Here is a 21,556-nt window from a genome sequence, read left to right as displayed (position 1 = left end):
CTATTTAAATATAATGATGTTATGTCCTTTGTGACAAATTAGATCTAATTTTGTTTAGTCTTGCAGAACTGCTACAACACCTTAGATTTAATCAAAAACACATTAAATGATCTAACATACTCCAAAACATTTATAATATATTAGCAGGAAAGATATACAGTAACAGAGATTAGAAATCAATACCCATGCAAGTGTAAGTTATTCAATTACAATGAGCTCACAAGTAGGCATGTGAGAAAATACATAAAAATGTTTGTTAAATGAAAAAAAAAAAAACTCCCAAGAATGTGTAATTCAATCATTTTACCATGGTTAAGCACTTAGGCGACCCAGCCTTGAGTAGCTTATTGCTTTGATGGTGTTTTATTAAAAGAAAGCAGTGTTTAATGAAATGTATTAAGAATAATCACAATAAACAACTCCTCTACCAAGTAATATAGTTCATTAGTCTTTTAATGGTTGCTAAGCAACTTTACATTGATAGAATTCACTGGATCAGCTATTTTCCAATGGCTCTGAAAAATACACGCCTCAGCAAGTGAGCTTTTAGAAATGATAATGTCTGGTTTATAAAGTAGATTTATTCATTAAAGAAATGTTTCATTTTAAATGGACCGTTTCAGTTACCATCATCATTACGCTTGCTAATAAGGTAAAAGTGTACTATTGAATATCAAGTTTGGAAGAGTTTGGGTTCCTTTTCCCGTCTGTCTGTCTGTGGTGTCGTTCGGTTGGTCTGTCTCTCTGTCTGGAAGCCAATTCCACTTCAGATGTTCTCTATAAAGCTTTGACTTGTGTTATCTTTGCTGAAGCAGACTTCTGCTCTCCCACACTTTCCCTGGCAAACATCTTTGTGATTGGGACATACACAAGCCTGGGGAGCTTGACACTCAGTGAACCTTTAAATGCTTTCAAAAACACAGCAAAAGTCACTTTGTGTTTAAAATGCAAACTGGTCAACAAGCACGGTAATATCACATCATTAAACATGATTAAATTGTATCATAATAAGATAGTCAATGTAAACTGTCAGAAAAAAAGCTGTACCCACTGTAGGGCTGTGGCGGTGGCATTATTTTACCACCGCAGTAATGCACCAACTCACCCCCTGGTTATAGCGCGCTTGCGTGTGCATGTGGGAATTAATGAATATAGGCTTATATTTTTAATGATAAAATGTAAACAAGAATCCGACCTTTATTTCATTCAATATATCATTAACAAACATGCATGTTAATTAGATATGTAAGGGCTGATCTGCACATTACTTTATACTCTGAATGTATGCTGCTTTTAAATTAAAGCTCCCATAACACAAGCTGTTTCTGCATATCTGATGTTAAACTTGAGTAGCTCTACAGTAGTATTACATCCTTTATATCTCTTAAGATTCTTTAGTTTTATCATATTTATAAAAGACAGATCAGCTCTAGAGGATGTTTCCGGAAAAGCATGGAAACACTCAAGAGGAGGAGTCACGAGCTGCGGGAGGAGCGAGTCACGAGCTAAGCATCACTGGATACAACACTGGATAACTTATAATTCACTACTTGTTTGCGCCGTTTACTTGCCGATTTCCAACATACAGTAACACAGAAGTCTTACTTACCGCATGCAACTCATGACCCGGTTGGGACTTTCAACGAAATCCAGGGTTAAACAAACACACAGGCAAAACTCCACTGCTACCCTGAATAAACAAACTAAATCCATTGTTTCCATAATGCTGGCTTACTTCTCCTTACATCCAAAAACACACTTCTTCTTTTGTGCCAGTCTTGATATAAAACAAAGCTGTCGCATTAAGTGATCCCCTCTAACTTGCCCACTGATTGATGCGTGGGCAGGGACGGACTGGCCATCTGGCAAACCGGGCAGTTTCCCGGTGGGCCGACGTATTTTTGGGCCGATACATCTCATAATATCTTTGTCTGAGCAGCCCAGTTAGCGTCTTTTTTTTCTAGACCGGCCCACTGACATTTAAGCAGCAGCCAATTGGTTATTTTTTTTTACTGACATTAAACTGGCCCAATCGCCGCTTTGGTCTCAAGCGTGCATCGTCAGTCAGTTCACGTGTCAAAATAGAGAGAGAGAGATGGAGAAAAAACGCAAGGGAGGAGCAGAAAAACTGCGCGACAAAAAGAAACAGGCTCTTCAGGCAGACGCTGCAAAATGTGTTAAAATAACACAAAGGTTTTCTGCGGCAGCAGGACATTCAACTCGCGTTGCTGGTGATGATGATGATGGTGGCGGCGGTGCGGTGGTGGCACTGGCAGCACCAGCACGCAAAGTGTCAGTGAGGAGAGGGAGAGAGACGAGGGAGAAGTGAGTGTAGTGCCTGCGGTAAGCAGAACTGCTTTCAAAACACAAGTTTAGATAGATACCCCTTGACGAAACTGAGTCAAAAACACAAAATATGGTGATAAAGCTGCAATAAAATAATTGCACTCTTTGCTCTTTGACTACGAGAGTGTATCTGATTCGTAGATTTTTCGTTGATAGTCTGTTTCAAAACGTATAATTTCTCTTCAAGCAAAATCAAACAATCCGGGAGATCTGCTTACAAAAAATATATGTTTATTGTTTATAACAACACACTTGACAAATAATGTTAAAAATCTCTATTACTGTAGGTATGATGACAAAATTTTCAAAAACCCCAAAACTCTAAATTTATCACATGACTAGACAGAGCAGACATTCCCATTTGCAAAGAAACAGGGATTGTAAAAATCTATTGAGTATTGAGAAAGTTATGATATTTTTAATATTAGAAATCAGGGAAAAAAGTTATATATGGATGTCTATGGAATGTGTGTGTGACCGAAATGCTGCTTATTCACAAGTTTTTGCTTGTAACTTTCTCATTTTATCAGATATTTGCATGAAATTTTAACAGAATGTAGAATTTTGTTAGTACTTTCAAAATAAATTATAAACATTTACTGTTTTAGTTGGAATGGGCATCAAACTTTAGTTGGAATGTGCATCGGACCCATGGTTTTTAGAACGATACCTGCAGTGGACATTCTGACAGAACGTTCACTGTAGTCTATTAATAGATACGCGACTACGAAATTTCCGCGGTTTATTTAAATACCTTCTCCACCATAGACTCAGAGTAAAATGTTTCAGGACCAAGATAAAAGATATTTATTTGGGTCCATCTACCTTTCATTAGAGACCAGAGCTAGTGGAAGCACACCGCCCGGTTGAAACTGACACAAATGTTTAAACAGTTGCTGTGAATTAAAAACACCTCCGAGTTGAAAGTTAAAAATATCAAACGCTTCCGGTGGTCGGACTTGACCTATTAATTGTCGTATTTAGTAAAAACATACTACAACCTTGCGGCGAGAAGTGGATATTGCATGACACACATTTAAAAGTACTGCGTGGGCTGAAACAGATTCTTCGACCCAGAAATTCGACGCGCGTGCCCGCGATGTCAGCATTGCTAATTACTGTAATCACACTAGTTTAGTTCAGTGAATGTAGTGAATACTTTCCTGTAAGTGTCACACCCAGGGGGTGGCCACTAATGGCTAAAACCACGCCCCTTCTAAACTTCCACCTCGAGGAGGTCCCCAAAGCCAACCCAATGACCAGACAACAACAAGGACAGGTAAGTATAAAAATAATTCTTTATTGATTTAATAATTAGTTAAAATGTTCTTGGGAAATGGGGAAGGGGGAATTAAAATTAATATCCGTCTCTGCCCTCCAGGTGGGCCGCGGACAGGGAACAAGGGGCAACGGAATGTCCAGGACACTGAGGACCAGGGTGGAGGCGTGGGACTCAGGCTCCAACCTGGTCTCTGCTATCCGTGGCGCGCTCCTTTGTCCTCCTCTCTGCTGGACACAGCGTACCGTAAGTACAGGTTTCTTCGATCTCTCCTCAGATTATTCACTCTCTTGGTTCTTCCCTTCACAGGTATCAACTTGGACACAGAAGCACAGTTAATCGGCTTTGAATGGCTCTCACCTCTCTGCTGGACGCAGCGTACCGTAAGTACAGATTTCTTCGATCTCTCCTCAGATTATTCACTCTCTCTGTTCTTCCCTTCACAGGTATCAACTTGGACACAGTGTCTAGTGGAGCAAGTCGTCCCTACGTGGCGTCGGGGGCGAACCCTCTCGACGGCTGTGCGGTGGCAGGGGGAAGGGATAGCTCAACGTCTCACCGGGCGGAGCGCTTCCCTTTCTTCGCTGCCGTCAGGCGTTCGAACGCTGGACAGGGGCGCCCCTTTGTAGAGGCCACGGGACGATGAGATCGCTTCACCTCGCTCTCTGCAACAATAAGACTCGCACAGTTGACAGTATTGAGTGATAATAGCCACAAATCGTACTCACAATGCTGTTGCTTCTCCAGCTCTTCGTTTCCGCTCGCCACACCCACCAAATGTCTAGGCGGGCAAGGATCGTCCCGGGGCACAGTGCTACTTTCTGGGATCTGAAACACGCTCACAACATATGTAAAGTTGTATTAAGCTAAGGCAGGCAGCCTCTTGGTCTTCCCTTAGCGAAGTGTGTGAAGGCGGGGGTCTGTCAGACAAGACATACAGCAATCCACAGCAACCCACAGCAATGTACAACACCACGTCAACATTAAAGGTTTTCACAGCACAAAAACTCACCCACCACGCTCAGTGCACAAAAAGGACTCCCGTCTTCCTTTGCTTCACTTCAGGCAGATCTGGCGATAGATAATGCGGCCCAGCTAGTGGTGTCGTCGTTGTGGCTGCTTCGGTAAAACGTCCACTCGGCTCACCCACCACGCTATAATAGGGGTAGGGCCGTCTCCTTCCTCCTAGAGGAATCTCACATGCAGCTAGATCGATACACAAGGCATTTATAACTTGCACTTGGTACTCACAACCATGTCGTTTTCAATCCTCGTTTTCCCTTGGTCTCAATTCACCAATTGTTCCGTATTCTCCTCAACCTTTAAGGTTCTGGATGTCTTCGCAAGTGTATTACCACAACACCAAAAAGCTTGTGATGTCTTCACAAGTGTACTATTCCAGCCTAAAGCTCTTCAGTATAACACCAACAACCAGCCGGGTGCAGTGCTCCTTTAACTCTCTCACAGCTCCGTCCTCTTTTGCCTCTCTTGGCTGCCGTACTCTCTCCTCTCGCTCTAAGCGCTCTGTGGATCAACGGCGCCCTCCGGCTCCTCCGAGGACGGAGCGTGTGATTTGGGTCTGCCCTAGGCAGTAGTGGACCTCGTGCCCGAAACAACAACCCTCTTGTGTGCTGCTACAGCTCCATTTATGTGGCCCGTCCTCATCTCTTCCTCTAATCAGAGCTGCTACATAAATGGGCTGCACCTGTGGCTCGTTTCTTCCTGATTTGTGTTGCCAGGGAGACTGGGAAGTGAAAGGTGCACTTAAAAATTCTGTCCGGGCGGAACCTCTCCTCTCCCTTTTTGGTTCCGCCCTAAGTCACCCTGTGACATCCTCCCCCGCCAATCCGTTCTAGTCTCTAGAACGGGCTCTTCGTAGGGACGGGTAAAAATGGCGTAGGGTCTCCCTTTAAAAACAGGACGGGCATGGCACGGGGTTGGGCTGCGGGCCCCGCGTTGTCGGTCATTGGGCGACCTTGGTTACTCAACTCGAGGTGGAGCCCTGCCGACTACGCCAAAATCTGTCACACCCAGGGGGTGGCCACTAATGGCTAAAACCACGCCCCTTCTCAACTTCCACCTCGAGGAGGTCCCCAAAGCCAACCCAATGACCAGACAACAACAAGGACAGGTAAGTATAAAAATAATTCTTTATTGATTTAATAATTAGTTAAAATGTTCTTGGGAAATGGGGAAGGGGGAATTAAAATTAATATCCGTCTCTGCCCTCCAGGTGGGCCGCGGACAGGGAACAAGGGGCAACGGAATGTCCAGGACACTGAGGACCAGGGTGGAGGCGTGGGACTCAGGCTCCAACCTGGTCTCTGCTATCCGTGGCGCGCTCCTTTGTCCTCCTCTCTGCTGGACACAGCGTACCGTAAGTACAGGTTTCTTCGATCTCTCCTCAGATTATTCACTCTCTTGGTTCTTCCCTTCACAGGTATCAACTTGGACACAGAAGCACAGTTAATCGGCTTTGAATGGCTCTCACCTCTCTGCTGGACGCAGCGTACCGTAAGTACAGATTTCTTCGATCTCTCCTCAGATTATTCACTCTCTCTGTTCTTCCCTTCACAGGTATCAACTTGGACACAGTGTCTAGTGGAGCAAGTCGTCCCTACGTGGCGTCGGGGGCGAACCCTCTCGACGGCTGTGCGGTGGCAGGGGGAAGGGATAGCTCAACGTCTCACCGGGCGGAGCGCTTCCCTTTCTTCGCTGCCGTCAGGCGTTCGAACGCTGGACAGGGGCGCCCCTTTGTAGAGGCCACGGGACGATGAGATCGCTTCACCTCGCTCTCTGCAACAATAAGACTCGCACAGTTGACAGTATTGAGTGATAATAGCCACAAATCGTACTCACAATGCTGCTGCTTCTCCAGCTCTTCGTTTCCGCTCGCCACACCCACCAAATGTCTAGGCGGGCAAGGATCGTCCCGGGGCACAGTGCTACTTTCTGGGATCTGAAACACGCTCACAACATATGTAAAGTTGTATTAAGCTAAGGCAGGCAGCCTCTTGGTCTTCCCTTAGCGAAGTGTGTGAAGGCGGGGGTCTGTCAGACAAGACATACAGCAATCCACAGCAACCCACAGCAATGTACAACACCACGTCAACATTAAAGGTTTTCACAGCACAAAAATTCACCCACCACGCTCAGTGCACAAAAAGGACTCCCGTCTTCCTTTGCTTCACTTCAGGCAGATCTGGCGATAGATAATGCGGCCCAGCTAGTGGTGTCGTCGTTGTGGCTGCTTCGGTAAAACGTCCACTCGGCTCACCCACTTCCTCTAATCAGAGCTGCTACATAAATGGGCTGCACCTGTGGCTCGTTTCTTCCTGATTTGTGTTGCCAGGGAGACTGGGAAGTGAAAGGTGCACTTAAAAATTCTGTCCGGGCGGAACCTCTCCTCTCCCTTTTTGGTTCCGCCCTAAGTCACCCTGTGACATAAGTACTGGAAGTAATAATCAGTTTTCAATATTACTGTAAGCAGCACTTGTATTTTGTAAAAAGTCAGCAATTTAATGGCAAATTTTGCCAATTGCATGAAGCTTGTTTTAGGATTCATAAGTGTGGATTATACAGTTTTATTGCATTAATAAATAACACGTTCTAGACGTGTTTGGTGTGTCAACTCTCACTCTTTTCAACCTGCTATTAATTGGGTTTAGTGCTTTTATGGAATTGGAGTTGCTATTGCTATACATATTTAAAGGTGTGCAAAGATGGGTGGTATTTGTAATTATATACACTGCAAAAAAAGATTTTCAAGAAAAAAAATTCTTAGTATTTTTGTCTTGTTTTCAGAATAAATATCTAAAAATTCTTAAAATAAGATGCTTTTTATTAATGAGCAAAATGACCCAAGAAAATAAGTCATTTTGTTCATCAAGAAAAAACATCTCAATTTAAGAATTTTTAGATATTTTTACTGAAAACAAGACAAAAATACTAAAAACATTTTTTCTTGAAAATAATTTTTTGCAGTGTATGTAGTGTGGGCCGGTTTGGCCCAAAATGCCAGGGCCGAATTTTTGTCCCAGTCCAGCCCTGTGCGTGGGTGTGCTTTTCCAGGGGAAGTGCCCATAAAAGAAATGAAATGTAAGATGTACCCCATACGATGTACTCATTTTTGAAAAAACCTTTTTAAGAACCCTGGCAAAATCCATATGGGACACTTTGCCTTTGTTTATAGCATCAGGAATACAACTGTTAAACTGTGTTGATTATTAGAATGCATTCTTCTTTGGTCAGATTATGCTACATTTTCTTAATAACATAAACACTAAGCTTTATTCACTTTAACTGGAATGTCACTGTTTCTGTAACTTCCCGCACACAAACACACAACAAAATGTTGCATATTTATTACATACCTTGAATTTCATCTTCGTTCTTTAACCACATCACTAAAATGCTAACACGCATTACTTATTTTTTCTTCCTTTTCCTTTGCTTTTAATTTCATCTTGAAACTGTTTGGCCTCCATTTCTGCTTCAGGAAATTGTGTTAGAGTACCCACGGGATCGCCATCTATCTGTGTGTTAATTGAATTGTAGCATCTGTGAAACAACACACGGTTCAAGTGAGCAACCTTATTGGGGTTATAGTGATTCCAACCACACTTAAAACGCTGGTTATGCAGATTCATACTTTTTTTTTTACAAACGTGACCAAGAGAGAACATCTCATTGTTCTTCCCCAAACTGAATCATGTTCATCACTGATATCAGCTGCCTTCCTTTGCAAATAGCTGTTTGCGTTTATTCAAACTTGAAGACATCTCGAGATTGTACTTTATATTCTTCATAGTTTGTGCTGTGCAGTGCACACTATAGCGCAGGCCATGACAACGTTCACAGCCCTAACTGTACCTTTTTCATTTTAGTATACACATCAAAATATTTAACTTTTTGGGGTACAATATTATACCATAAGGACCTGTTGTGTACCTTTAAAGGACCATTTTTGTACCAAGAAAATAGACATAGTTAACTGTACCTTTAAAGTGACACAATATACCTAGAAAGGTACAACTTTGTATTATGTTTATTATATAGGGTACAAAACTGAGCTACAAGGTACAATTTTCTACTTTTTTTCTGATAGCGTATGTGTTGATGTCATATAGCTGAAATCTGATTATCAAACCTCTGGATTTAATTGTTTATAATAATTGTCTATTATTAATTGTATAATACACTCATTTAAGTTAAAATGATATTTTAAGACATACCGATGGTAACATGAAAATGTGCTTGACACAAATATGAAGATGATTGATGCCTGATTATTTGTTTTGATCTCAGTCTGTAGTCAAATGACTTCTCTATATTTTCTTTATACTTGTATACTACATAGTTAGATTTGTTTTTCTTCTTTTGTGTCATACACTTCCTTAAAATCTTTAAAATGACTTTTCAGCCCGTTGAGACAAACAGCCACAGTGAAACTGCCTGAAATCCCTAACTTTAATACCTCATTCATTTGTTAGGGGCTATGTGTGCACCATTCGCTTTACTTATTTACATATAACCCTATCTGTCTGAGCATAAAACCCAAGTATAGCTTTCTAAAGTCAGGAAAAATAAGCCAATTATTATTACAGGACACAAAGAATGAGACATGGGAACTGTGTAAAAATGGGCTACGTCGAATAAACATTAATTCTTTTATATGTTTTGTCCAGTACAGATGACCTAAAAACTATTCAAAGTCTATTCAGTTTGCTATATAATGGGTTCTTCATTAGTCCACACATTATTTGAGGGGGTTACGTGACTGTTTACCACATTCAGAGTTCATTGGTAACACAGCAATCTTGTATAGTGTTATATCATTTATTATGTTATAGAAGATATGAGTGCTAAACAGAATATACTGTAATATAAATCGAGACGGGTAATACGTTTTGTTTTGTACTGGTACCCATAATTGCATAAAAAGTGTAAAAACACCATAATTGTCCCTTAAGGTTGTCATTGAGTCCGACACAATACATTTCCCAATGTAAAGCCGGATTCTGCTGCCCCAGGCTAAAGATTAAACTTGTTTTAATAAGTTTCTATATCCATATGCTCAGAGTTTCTTCATCAGTCTAATTACTGTCTTCTTCAAAATATACTGCTATGATTAAACATCGACACCACTCTTATTTTCCCAACCAGTTATTCTCAATATGAATTTAAACTGTTGGACATATGTTTCAGTTTTATTGCCTCCAGATGGTATGAGATTGTATATCACCAGCGTTTCCTTACAAACATCATCTGTTTAGCTTGCTGCAGGAAGGATCGAACATTTATGGTGGTGTCTCAAAACTGACTGGCGGTCCCAAAGTACATGTATATTTGATTGATAAGGAGCTGAACTCATTTACCTCATATAGATTAATGAATTTATCTCTGGAGGTCACCGGCAGACATTACCATTGATGGATGCCTGAATACAATAAGACTGCTGGTCACATATAATGGACCAAAGACTGAACACAACCGGGGTCTAATGGTGCATTTACACCAGATGCGAATGCAGCATTAGGCGCAAGTGATTTATATGTTAAGTCAATGCAAAGATGCAATAGACATCTGCCGCAAGTTGAAAAATCTGAAATTTGGCAGATATTCACGCCGCGTTAACCAATCAGGACCATGCTGTAGTAGTAATGTGATTACAATGCAGCGAGTGTAAGCAGGGGATTCATGCACCAATTATTTTTAAGGGGGCACAGTGTGCGCAGCTCACAGAAATGTGTGAATACACAGACATCAAACAAAATATTATGAAGCTTTCAGTCTTTTCCATGGCACTTACATTACTAACAATCTGAGCGCCCCTGCCATCATGCAAAAAACTCCAAAATGAAAGTGTTGACTAACTTTTATATCAAATACTATTCAATCGGAATAATGACATAAATCCATATGTCTAAATCCATAAAGTATATAAACAACAAAAATGACATAAGCTAAGCCAAGTGATTGATTTTAATGTTCAATATATGATTTTTAAAAATACATTTAGATAAAATTATTAGAGGAATGAATTTTTGCATTAGATTTGACCTCATATGTGAGCATGTGTAATTCTACGCCCCCGTGAACTCTGGCGAACTTTGGCGTTGAATCTAGAAATCTCTACTAATATAACGTCGAAACGGTCACATTTTAACAGAGGAGGTTAACTGCACATTACTTTTTTACTACTAGTTTTAATTCCTTAGATAGCCAAATGCAGCAGCAACAGCAAAGAGTCTGCATGTGAGCGCGCTCAGACGCTGATGACCAGAATAAAGTAAGGTAACACGATCGAAACACTATCAAAATGGCACAAATCTCTGAAAAGTGACAAGAATGCAGCACAGAATTGATGATATTGTGCATATTAAACAGATTAAAAGACAAGTAACAGATTATTGGACGATTTTTTTATTTTGAGGTTGCATGCAAAATCTATTCGGCTCAAAAAAAACCAGGGGGCACAGAAATGAAAAGGATCTTGGTCAGAAGAAAGTAAGTGAGTGAGTCGGACTCTTTGCTCTTTACTCAATTTGAGTTACATACATATTGATACTACAAGCTAGCTAAAGTCGGCAAATTGAGCGTATTCGCATTTGAATTTCATGCGTGAATGAAGCAAAATTTAAACACAAATAACTAAAAATGTTAGTGTCCAACTACGTGCGAATACTGTAGAGCGATTTATTTGCTTCATTCACATCTGTTGTGAGCACACAGTAAGCAGCGGTTCACATTTCACATCTTTTGCATGCGCAAATATGTTATTTTGAATGAAGACATGTGGCAAATGTGAAAATACTTCAATGCCACATCAGAAAGCCTGTGGAAAGGAGGAGGAATGCACTATATCACAAACAAGGTAAATGATCGAATCTCACTTATATGAACAGAAAAACTGCTGATTAAGGACCACAACGGTCTGTGCACAAAGAAATGTAATAGATTTTAAAATAGTATACTGTGCTTAGCTTGCAAAATATTTGGGGAAACTAGCATTGCAATGTTTTGTTTTTCTGCAATATACAGTATATTTCAATGTGAGAAATACTGGATGACTTCACCAGATGCCTTTCATTTTTTTTTGTATAGCTCACATCTGTGATTTCCTCCTGCTGTCTGAAACCTTTTTTAAATAGTGTACCACCGAAAAGGGGACCAAAATAGTGTTTCTTTTGAATAAAACAAGCTCTGTATGTTCTGCACTGTGACTTGCAGATGCAGGCATTGTGATGTCAACGCTGAAACTATATAATGTGTAGCCCTAAACTGTGCTAAAGAGGGCGTTTACATGACAAGGTGGTTTTGTGTGGTTTGGCTCTTTGTTTACAAGACGGCAATGTTTGAAGGTCCCAAATACAAAAACGTTTGAAGAAGGGTTTTAAAGTGGAAGTTTTTTATAAAGACGCCTTGTCGTCTCCTTGTAAAATATAAACAGTAAATGTAAATTTGTGATAATAGTAATTTTATGCACATGTGTCAATTCAGTCTTTACTCAAAACAACAATTCTGGGCTACAGGACTGCGTTTGTGCTGCTCAAGATAGTGAAAGTTTTCCAAATTTTGTCACTTTACGGTTCAGGATAACTAAATGCTATCTCATGGCAATTCATATGTATTTTATGAGAAGGCTAATTCGTATGTATTTGTATGACCACATTCGTACATTTTTGTATGATTTCCCTTACCTCTGTGGTGATGGGGTTAGCAGTGGGGTTTCATTTTTTTTTTATGAAAATCGAAAGTTTTTGCATGATTCACTTCATACGAAATCAAATGAATTGGTTGTAAAATATGTATTGAAAAGTGCTTGATGCTTTTACGGTCTTGATTGTTTGTATTTATTGCTCTGAAGATGAATGTGTATGTGCTCAGGCTTGTAACATCACGTGCGCATGCGGAAGTTTCATGTGAGCATGCGATAGTTTCACTCCCCTTAGGGGTTCTGTACTTTTGCGTTTTTGCAAGCATAGTCTAAAAATGCAAAATAACCTGCTTATTGTTAAATATGTAATGCTATGCAGAAAAGAATTGAGAGAAAAACAAGTGCATCCTATAGTCTCTGTGCTCTTCTGATATGTGTATGGTCTCTTTTCAAATGTCATGTCAAAAACACACTTCTGTTTAAATGAATGAAAATTATGATCAATAAGTAGATTTATCCTTGTCCTGAAGAGATGTGAATGTAATGCTTGCCATTATCAAACTAGCTGCACGTGTTATGGACGCCTCGGGTCTGGAAGGTCCAAAGAAATGTACCCAACCCAAAATGACCCCAATCACTTTTTACTCGAACTCGACGGGCATAAATATATATATATATTTAAAGAAAGTACCATACAATCCCAACAAAATAAGACTACAGTCCAACCTGAACCAGTCGCAATTGTTTTGAACCGACTGGACTCGAATTTAAATGACGCCAACATGTCTGAAGTCTGCAGCCCTGCACCAGTCAGACAGAAATAAAAATCCATTGGTCTCCCATCCAATTTGGCCCACTGCTCCATTTATTTTCATTTGTTATCTGATGATGACACCAAGGTAACCGCTAAAATGTGCATTCAAAATTAATTGACAGGTCTGGCTCAACAAAAATTAACCTGCCGCCAGCCACACAATCTCACAAGCGCTCTTGCTAAACAGAGGGGGGTTGGACAAGGACTTGATTCACACATGCCAGATAGTTATGCCACTAGTTATACCTGACCCGTGTCCAAGGCACACATGAAACTTTTATGGTGCATTCCCACCAGTCACGGTAGAGGCGGCAAAAACGCGTTATTCGTGCTAGTTGAACACTTGAACATTTGAGTTCACTCGTTCCTTCGCACGTGAAAGCCATGCGTGAAATTCTAGTCATTTGAAATATTCACACGGAAATTCACGTCATGTGAGGGGCTTCTGCGACTCCGTCTAGACTATGCCACTCCGCTCGCTTCCTATAATCACGTCACTACTACAGCAAGGTCCTGATTGGTTAAAGTTCAGATTGTTCAACTCACACATTTCCCGCAGCAACGCTCAATTTGTGCTGAACGCGCCATCCGCGCCAAACTTACCGTGTGTTTTGGATTTAAGTGCAGCCTTAAAGACCTCTAGTGGGGTCTCTCATTTAATTTAAATGTGTCACTTTTAGCAAAAAAAATTCTCTGTGTCTGGACGTTCATTGCTGATGACTTTTAGGGAATACGGTCTAAAGATCTCTGCTCTTGCTTTCCTTAATGGATCTGTCCATATAATGTGTCTCTATTCATTGATGTACGTTTGCAGTCTCAGCAGTCTAAAGTCCTGCGCTAATCTGCATCCATGTGATAATGAATCCATACTCAACCTAATTGCTCTCACTTTAGATTCTTTACCAAGAAACATCACAATTGTTCTGCAATCTTCTCTATATAGTCAGACATACTGTAGTAATTGGATAACACAATGAGATCAAATCTATCCCCACTTTCTAGAGAGAGAAACCTTTCTGTGAAAGACGGTGCAATGTTCTGCGCAAACCTCATAATGACAAATGGAGGGAAGAGAAGAGGTAGAAAATAAAGCTGAGGCAGAAGAAGTGGAGGAAGAATGGTGACGGTTGAAGAGAGATGGAACAAGGAACTTTAAATTGCCTCAAGGGCGGAGGAAAGATGCAATGGATTCACAGAAAAACACTTTTATTTGAGAGCAGGGAGATATATAAGGGCATCTCATCTTGAGCTTTCCATTGTGCTCCATTCTAAGTGTTTGTTCTTCTTGGCAAGATCAAACCGCAGTTTATTTAGTGTGTGGCGTGCGGGATGAGAAACACGGCGAGGGATTTACACAAGCCGTTCTGCCAATGTGCTGATAAGAATATTGTGTGCAGAACGGCTCCAACCACAGAGGATAAAAGTGCAGGAAGAGAAAAACAGACTAAAGAGAGATAAAACTGAGAGATAAAGAACAGGTGAATGCATTGGATACTTGCCGCAGGAACCTCAGATTCGGTCGCATGTTTGAGTAGATATCGCTGTGTGATTGTTTTTTTTTTAAACTCTACCTCTAAATGTTAACTGTGACCCGTATCACTCTTTTCATGTCGATTGTTAACAAAGTAAAGATACGGAGCTCTCAGATGAATGTAAATGCGCACACAGAGATATGTTGTGAACTCGATGTTTGAGATTAATGGGGTCTTTATCTCAAGAAAAATATATCAGCAGGCAAAAGTCTATATAATCTGAATACTAATGTCTAGGAAAACAATCATTTTAATAATGATTTTATATTAAGAAACACAATGACATCACACACACTACACATTGATTGCACGATTAAGAAATTAATATTACACATTATGGCTATGTAAAGTATTGCACATTAAAATGTTTTGTTTAGCACATTATAAATAGTTTGGTGCAGTATTGCACATTCAGCATTGTTAAAGGCGATGCTTCATACAGGACAGTATTGCACTTCCTGAGTTTTCCAAAGACATTGCATTGTAGATTGCACATTATGAACTTTTTCACAGTATTGAACATTCATTATTGTTTCTTACAGTACTGCACATTCTGAAGTGTTTAAAGACATTGTATTCTACAGCATTGCAAGTTATGGTTTGTTTAGTGCATTTATTGCTTTTGAATACACAGTCAGAAAAAAAATTGTGAAAATATTTACTCTAGCTGTGACTGGGGCTGTGCCCTTTTAAAAACTACACATTTGTATCTAAAGAGTTCACAGGGGTGAGCGGGGCACAGACTTACATGGGGTTAATTTAAACACGGCTACTTTACATATTTCTACAGGGCTGAGCAATCTGTGCTTTTGGTCTTTTTCTCTTACTGTCAGAAGATCTCCTGTGAATTTGTTAAAGGTTTTGATGTGTTTTGGTTAAGATATTGAACAAAGAGTGTTTTGGATGCATAAGTCACCAAATCCAACCTTATATTATTTTAATCACTGTCTTGTTACCTAAAACATAACACCACAGCGGGGTTAGTTGTCACACAGGTCTCATGTATAGAACGATAATGAAATGAGAACAATGTAAATGCTATATCAGGGGAAAGATGTTTTGTTTTACTTGTGCAGCCCTTTCAAAAACTCTATTTATTTGCATTGCTGCATAATAGACGTATGTTTAGATGAAGGATGGTGGATGGATGAATGTTTGGATATCTATCTATTATAGGCAGATATAGAAACAATATCCACCTTTAGTATATAGATAGAGTTTGATTGAATTATTTGTGTTTGAACAAAATTTTCTAGCAGGTGTTATAACAAACCCTCTGTTTGTTACAATGAACCCCACCTATGGGGTAACGATTGCACTTCTGTCACTTTTGGTGTAATTGTACGATAACAGTAGTGTTACTTTGTGCCCATCTTTCCTCTACATAAAGGATGCATATTGCGGTCACAAATTTCTGGTCACTTAATTATCCTTACAGTATCAAAAGTTTTTAAAAGTGGTCAATTCTTTTCCTAAGCTCTGGAATGATTTACCAAAAAAAATTTGAGACTCAGACACAGTCGATCAGTTTTAGTCTAAACTAAAGATTTTTTTGGGCCATTTTGTCTTTATTTTTAACAGTGAATAAAGAGAGGACAGGAAAGTACAGGGGGGAGAGAGGGGTACGGGATTAGCAAATGACCACAAGCCGGGAATCGAACTCATGTAAAGTTGAAAGTGCCGAAAGTGCGAAAGCACCACATGTCCGAGCGTTGCCCACTACACCATCAGCTCCGACATCTGGGTAATATACTTGTGCTGCAATAGTTAGCCTGTCTGGAACTGAGCGTATATTATACCATAATACTGTATGACACTTGCATTACATGCAACGGCCCCTACACTTATAGGATTTTGTTTGTCTTTCCATGTCTCGTCCTCGATTCCGAGAACAATGAGACTCACAGAACCAGTTCCGGCTGTAGTGAAGGTCATCACACCACTGATCTACTAGCCTTCCTTCAACGTGATGTCAGCCAATGTCTGACCACCGACCACCGGTTGCCCCCCTTTAATCTATTTACTTGTGTATATATATATATATATATATATATATATATATATATATATTTATAGATATATATTTATAGATATATATAGATTTATAGATATAGATATAGATAGATATATTATTTTAATTGTTTTAATTCCCATAAAATTGTATATAATTGTACCTATTATATAATATATCCTCTATAGAATCAGCTATGTCTGACTTTCTCTCAAGGTTTTTCCCTCCTAGGACTTTTTCCTCTTGACTAAAAAAGCCAGGAAGTTTTTTCTTCTAGGAGTTTTTCAACCCCTAGGGAGTCAGCTGACATTGGCATAACTTAGCACCCTCTTCTATACGTTACATTATTACTACAGACGCTAGTACGGTTTAATCTTAGCAGCTGTATCTGCTGCTTATGTTGTCCATTTATTTTTTATGTGTTTTCTTTTGCATCTAGTAAAGCTCCTTTGAAATATATAATACATATTTTGACAATTTTTCAAACAGTGTTTGTTCGTATTTGTTTTTTACCTGCACCATCTGCCTGTCAGCAGCATTTCAAACAGTAGATGCACCAGGATCTTTCAAGAAATATAATATCTACTTTTGTAAAAGTGCAATCTGTTGGTGTAGTAATTGGTCCGCCATTAAGAGTAAAACATGTCCGCACTGCTGCAGAAAGAGCGTTTTTCTAAACAAGAATCTAATTCCCACAGTAAGTACAATTCACTTTCATTTCTGAACAGAATGTTGATTCTGATTAAAATTGATCACGACATTTATCCTCAAACATTAAACAGTGTTTGAAGCACTAAACCTGTTTCTGCTTTCAGGTTTGTAATGAATAAATACAGAGCAGGCTGACGGAAATGACCTTGTGCATTCAAAGCCTTTCTATAGCTTGACAGCTCACAGATAAACCCATGTGGAATACATGACGTTATCAAAAGGATGTGCGTCGCTTTCTTTGTAAAGTGGAGGAAGACATTTGCATCTCTATAGACCTTTGCTTAATAGAAAATAACAAAAATGACTGAAAGATCTTGTCTTTTTCTCCCACGTTTGGACGGAAACGCTCTAAATATTCTGATTCATTCAAACTGTCTTGTGTTAATATGTCTCAGCTGAAAGGAAAATGTTTGCAAAAGTTCTCAAATGTGCCGGTCAAGTGATCAAAGGCAATGATCTGTTTTCAATTTAATCCCAAGGCTTTTAAATGCAAACAAAACGCAAAGATTAGTAGAGTGTTTTAGCCTAGTCATTACATTTGAGTTTTTTAGTCATTAGCGTTTTATCTGTGACCTGCAAAATGTTTAGTGTTGAATATATATTTCTATGTTTATATATGGAGCTCAGATACAAAATACGTTAAATGCCACCATAACTGAATGCACGTATTATACGCTATTCAAATACTTTTGCTTCAAATCTGCTTAATCCCAACCGCAGAGCCAGGGCTTCATTTGAGCAAGAGCACGATACCGGACCTCTCGGGTTTTGACTGTCTGTGTTCCGGTACCTATTTGCAGGGATCCACCACCTCGCGTGGTATAAAAACACAATATATCTAAAATTTTAATACATATTATGCACATTTTTAAAGACATTTTATGTAATTTATTCATTTGTATTTTTCTTTAGTGGGATTCGGATGTGAAAAGCTCTGCGTAAATACGTCATGACAAAATTAGTTTACCCTCAAAAATTTCAAGGTGCAGCATCGTGCACTTTAAAATTATCAAAAAGACAAAAAGTTAATTTAAGTCGTGTTATTGTCACAAAATATTTGATTAATTTATTCATTTTATTGACACAATTTTTTTCGCTGTTTTTCATGTCACTGAAGCACAATTTTTTTGGTGTCACCCAGCATGAATTTCTATAAATAGTTTTTGTGTCCGTAGCACAACTTTCTTTGTGTCATTATTCTTTTTTTTCCTATTTTTAAATCATTGTCGCTTGGGGTTGGGGTTAGATTCAGGGTTTGCATTAGGATGTACTTTTATGTATTGGTTTCTACGTGTTTTTCTTCCACTTTTAAAACTATTCTCGCCTGGTAAGAGTTGCGGTTTGGGTTAGGATGTCAATGAAAGTGATTCGTACCCCAACCCAAAGTGACAATGGTAAAAAAACAATGAAAAAAAAAACAATGAGAAAAAAATAAATAAAATGACACTATAAAGAAAGTCCTGCCAAAGATACGAAAAACTATTTATAGACATTTCTGCTGGGTGACACAACATTTGTGCTCCAGTGGCATGAAAAACTGCGGAAAATTGTGTCAATAACACAAATACATGAATCAAATATTTTTTGACTATAACACGACTGTAAGATTGGGTTGAAATTTGTCACCATTTGTCAAAAGAAAAGAAGAGATTGATGATACTAAATGAGCCAGGAGTGAAATGACTACACAGAAGGGTGGCTGTGGTACCGAGCAGGTGCAGCATAATACCGGCGCTCTTAATGAGCAGGAGGCTGCCATGACAGCAGCCAGCCAGGATCAACAGCAAGGTAACATAGGCCTGGGAGAGGAGAGTGCTTGTAGCGGTGAGGAGGTTGGGACACACTGTATGTTTGGTGACAGGTCAAGGATGGAATGCATTATTTGGGACCAAGGCTCAACTCAAAGTTAAACAGCTCCAGGTGTGGGGTGTTGTCCTTTTTTTATTTACTATAGTTTTGCTAAGAGTAATCAATGCACTATCAATAACATGATTACTACACTTTTACCACAAAAACATGGTTTATTTTTGTACGGGTTAGACATCTAGTTAAGGTAAGGTTGTTTACCTATTACTATTATTAACAAATTATGTATTTGTGATTTGAGAAGTAGCCTATATAGACCTACCTCTTGCAAAATGAATTGCTGAGTTTAACAGTTTAAGCATGAGGTTTATGAGGGCTTTTGTGTGTTGTAAAGGTTAGTGAAGTACAGGGAGTATTTAAAGACCCCTTACCTAAAAAATTCTTTTTTAAATGTGTTTCTATCAACATCTGAAGTTATACAAATCCATGTCTTCTTCTTTGAGTAATCTACTTTAAACCGCAGCAGTCACACAAAACAGGGTGTTGGGATCCCCTATCAATGTGATGTCACATTGATTACGCCCCACCTGCACCTGCCTCATCACCCCTCCGCTCTAATATGCTTTTGCCAGGTTGTGGTTTTGTGTATTGATCCACAACATTTCAACTATTTCATAGTCACAATCCAACAGTCAGCCCTCATTAACATGCCATATGTGACCTGTGGAGGCGAGCCGGAAATTAGCACATTTTCAAAAAAAAAGAAAAAAGAGTTATTTATATTCAAACAAAAAATAAAACTTTAAACGGTGTATGGTTTGTTGAAATCTGACTAAAATGACAGAGCTACTCCTGTTTAAAGTTGGTAGAGTCAGCAAAATCAATTTTAAAAATCAAGTTAAAGATTTTTGAAGATTCAAAAACAAAATCACTGCATCTATACCTTAAGATTGGGCACACACAAAGTCAAAAACAAGACTAAAGGAAAAATATATGTTCAAGTTTTTCCTTTCTTTTATTGTTTGATTGACATTGAGACAGACATCTTTAAGATCAACTGTAATGCAAGGATCCAATCTTACACTTAAGATCCCCAACAGTTAACCAAACATTCACTTAAGACATAACAGATTTTGGGCCCTATTTTAACGATCTAAGCGCATTGTCTAAAGCGCACAGCGCAACGTCTAAACGGGCGTGTCCGAATCCACTTTTGCTAATTTAACGACGGGAAAAATGTTTTTTGCGCCGAGCGCATGGTCGAAAAGGGTAGGTCCTATTGTAATGGGAGTATTTTGGGCGTAACGTGCAGTAAACCAATGAGAGTCACAGCTCTCATCCCCTTTAAAAGCCTGTTGCGCTGGCACTATGTCTAATCCCTATTTAGATGACGGACTTTGTAAACTGAAAAACTAAGCGGAGGAAGAAGATCCCCAGTTTAAGATTAATGTTAAATAATTATGTTGTTTTTCACTTGTATTGAAATTGTTATTTTTTTATTAAAACCTTTAAAACCCGTTTTCTTTTAGTCATGGAAGTAAAAAAGCAGGCTTTTAATTGCTTTAAATGTATGGCTATCCAATATCATCAAAAAATAATTTACAAGTATGTAAGATAAGGTTTGTACTCTAAAAATACTTTATTTGTAACAAACAGGAGATAAAGAATTTATAAAAGGCTCCCCTCACGTTTCAGCACTTTGGACAGCGGTTTTTTTAGCAAAGAGTTTTTTTAAGCATTACTTAAAAATGTTTCTCATCTCACCATATCCACAGTTACAGAGTCATCATATACAATAAATCCGTGAGGTAGCATTAAAAAAAAACATTTAAAAACAGACGCATTTGTTCAAAGCAAAGCATTTATTTACTTACCAGGCTGCAGGTGAAGCAGCTCTTTGCGCCTTCTAACGTCTCATAATCGGTCCTCATTTATGTCCAAGATACTCAATAATAATCTTTTACATTCAATCCTTTAATCTTTCATATTTAAATGCATTTTTGTGTTGCTGCGCATTCATGTACCTTGTGATAAGCAAACCCGCTTTGTCCTCCCGTGTATAGGCGCATTTACTAATGAGCTCTTTAAATAACATAAAACACATTGCGCCATTGACTTTAGACTTTAGAGCAGGTTTTTGTTGGTCAATGGCGTAGTCTATTTTAGTTGCCTCAAAATAGCAACGCGCCAACAATGCGCCTGAACACACCTAGTTTTCAGACCAGAACGCCCATGGGCGCAAAAGGGGGCGCAAATGCATTTGCTATTTAAACAACGCGGCGCTAAACGGGAAAATTAGGGTGGAAACTAGCGAAAGACACTTGCGTCGCGCATTGCGCTGCATTGCGCCGGGTGTAAGATAGAGCCCTATATCTGAGTGAATTCTTAACTAAACATA

The sequence above is a fragment of the Paramisgurnus dabryanus genome, chromosome 5 (assembly GCF_030506205.2).
Source record: "Paramisgurnus dabryanus chromosome 5, PD_genome_1.1, whole genome shotgun sequence".
Lineage (NCBI taxonomy): Eukaryota > Metazoa > Chordata > Actinopteri > Cypriniformes > Cobitidae > Paramisgurnus > Paramisgurnus dabryanus.
The sequence above is the reverse complement of the archived record's forward strand: the minus strand, read 5'-3'. Positions refer to the sequence as shown.